Genomic DNA, 3,149 nt, shown 5'->3' on the forward strand with positions numbered 1-3,149 from the left:
AATGAGAAAGATTATTGAAATTAATTTTTACGCATAAAAGGAATATGAGCTGACATAAATAATCAGTTTCTTAATTAAGTTTTTTCTATTCTATTTTAATTTGGTATTAATATATTTTTACTTTTAAGAGAATAGTATCTACATATATAATAAATAAAAAAAGTCAATTCAAGTATTTGTCAAAATTGTATAATTAGATAAAAAGGTTTCTTTTTTTTAGAAAATATGCTAAAAAAAATTTCAATAAAATTAAACTTACAAAATAGAAATTTCATTAATTAACAAATATCAAATTTATATTACAAATAAATCAATAAATTTGTTAGAAATAAATTCTTTATCACATTAAAAACAATAGAAATAAAATAACCCATTAAGATCTTATTCCTAATTATCTTTTGTTATCTTCTTCCATAGAAGAACCTCATGAATTGAGAATAAATGATATCTTTCATAAATTATACGGACAAATAGGTGGAAATTATGTACCTTATGAAAATAAAATAAACATTAATTAAAAAAAAACCTAAATTTTAATGAAAAATAAAAGATAATTGTGTCAAATAATAAAAAAAATAAAAAATATTATTGATCCATATTTAATACGAATCAATTTCATCTCTTAAACATCTTCTCTACTTTAATTCTCATTTTTAAAAGATACCAAGTACGCCATGCAGTTTCAATAATTGTTGTTGAACCAAAAAGAAGATTTTGAATAATTGCTGTTGAACAAAAAAAGGAAAGAGTTTCAATAATTGCAAAAGTTTCTACGTATCCATCTATCTATCTATCTTTTTTCTTTCTTTCTATTTATCCATCAATCTATCAGTCTATTTAAATATCATGATGGAAAGAGAATCATTATCAAGATCTTGGAAGGTTTCCCTTCATCATGTTCATAGAGAAGCAAATCAAGCAGGATTTGAATTGCTGGCACATTCCCAATTGGTTTTCACGTTCTGAATGGATAGAATACTTATCTTTGCAAGATGTTGTCGGAATAGCCACTAGCAAGAGTGTCGTGTTTGGTAGCTTTATATAAAGCACTTTCTTTGTACGAAAAATAAAATGATGGGGAGGGGATAGATAGATAGACAGTGTTAAACAGTAAACTTAGCCATGGCAATTAAATTTCTTTCGCCTATGTCTCATCCTAGCCTTAATAAGCCCAAGCCCTAGCTAGTCACATATTGTGCAAAGCTTTAGCCATTTTCTTCCATTTAATAGAAGCAGATTTCCTCAAGGTTTCATATTTGGAGCAGAATCTGCTACTTGCCAGGTTTACATATATACATATATAATTCCATTTTGGGTTCCTTCCATTCCATGGGACTTGTTCTTGATTATAATATTTTCCTTCTTTTCTTTTTTTGATAATAATTCGTTTATTCCTTGCATATCCTTTTAAATAAATTGACATGAAGCCAAATGAAAAGAGACCAAAAGTTGTGTGCATTTTGTATTATATGAGTATATGCCCACAATGTTTTCTCTCTTAATACGTTGTCTTTATGTTTCAATTGTTGTTGATGCAATCTGTTCTTTCCTTTTTAGTCTGAAATACCAGCACATGCAGATGGCAGAGGACCAAGTGCATGTGATATTATTGTTAAATAGCATCCAGGTCTCTGTCTCTCTCTCGTATTGATTGATTAATTATTTCCATTTAAATATTATATTATATATAATATATATATAAAAAAAAAGATTTAAATATACATTTCATTAAAGCTTGCATCATATGTTTTCTTTTTAGTCTACGAGCGATATATATTTAAAATAATTTATATTTTAATAAATTAAGAGGAATTCATATTTTAATTTTTATAATAATTTTATACTTGTCATTTGTTTAAACTAAATTTTATAATTATGAGTCATTCGTGCAATACAACGAAGCAGCCAAAAAAAATTGTAAAAAGATTATTAGTGTCTTTTACACTAGAGTTTTTTTTTTTTTTTTTCTTTTTGACTGAATTGATATAGCTAGAGTTAAGGTTGATTCTAAATTCTTAAACAGTAACCTACCATTTTTCTTCTCTTATGAATTCTGAAGACTTACTGTAAGGTCACACATACAAGAAATTAATAGGGGTATCCTTCAGTTGATTTCTTTAAAATAATTATTTTTTCCGATATTTAACCGACATCTCTTTTTCTTTTCGCTAATAGAAATGAGAATTCATCTCACTTTCAAGAGCTAAATACAGGCCAAGCATAATACAAGATCAAATAATGGGCTAACCCAATAGTAAGTCAAACTCAAGCTCAAAGAATGACCTACCCAATATTAGACTCAATAGCAAGCCTATTAGAGCTAACCTTAACACTATTCAAAAATAACATAGGATGAAATAAGATCTTCGGCGAATTATATTTTAGACTCACGAACATGTATTATGATCTTGAGTCTAAAAGGCATGAATTTTATTGATATTATTCAATATCAAATCACAACTATATATATATATATTGTTTTATTTTATTTGTAATACATATTATTTTTATTTTATTTTTTAGTATTTAAGTGATAAATAAAAATAAATTGATTTTCTAAAAAAAAGTACATTAATACTTGAGTTTTTTAATTTGTTTAATTCTTCTAATTAAAATTATATCAGTTTCTCTATTTAAAATGTTACATTGATGGTCGAGTTTTATATACATTTAAATCTTATAATAATAATTTTAGTATTATAAATACTAAAAGAAAAATAAAGAATTTTTGCATAAAATTCTTCAATGTAATTTTTATTTATACATATTAATAATTTTATGAGTAGTTTTTTTTTTAAATAGCTTTTAAAGATAAATCTATATTTTTATAAAATATTATATTTATCTTTTATATGATATTAAATTTTTACTATCATACATATTCATATTTGATAAGTTGTAGAATCATTAGACATAAATTGTATGTTCATTGATATTGCAACATAGGTTCATTGAAGGCTTATTATTAAATATAGTTATAAGTGATAAGCATCATACTACACATGTTTTCATGCCCTGTTTACATTTTTATGCATGATTATCCCGTTTTATGCTAGAATCACCTGTCTTTTATTTCCTTTCTCGTTTCAGGTCATTTTTGAAGGACACCATCAATAATCGAGGGAAATACGTGTGATTACGGACCAAAA

At 25.3% G+C, this 3,149-nt stretch overlaps 1 long non-coding RNA gene across 1 annotated transcript; it reads left to right on the forward strand.

Annotated features, from left to right (window-relative positions):
* Nucleotides 1-310: 310 nt before the first annotated feature.
* On the forward strand, nucleotides 311-3,149 carry LOC112533717. Its single transcript, XR_003078052.2, has 3 exons — nucleotides 311-1,282; nucleotides 1,558-1,627; nucleotides 3,091-3,149. It is a non-coding gene; the product is annotated as an uncharacterized LOC112533717 (long non-coding RNA).

Source organism: Ricinus communis, chromosome 6, assembly GCF_019578655.1.
Source record: "Ricinus communis isolate WT05 ecotype wild-type chromosome 6, ASM1957865v1, whole genome shotgun sequence".
NCBI classification, from domain to species: Eukaryota; Viridiplantae; Streptophyta; class Magnoliopsida; order Malpighiales; family Euphorbiaceae; genus Ricinus; species Ricinus communis.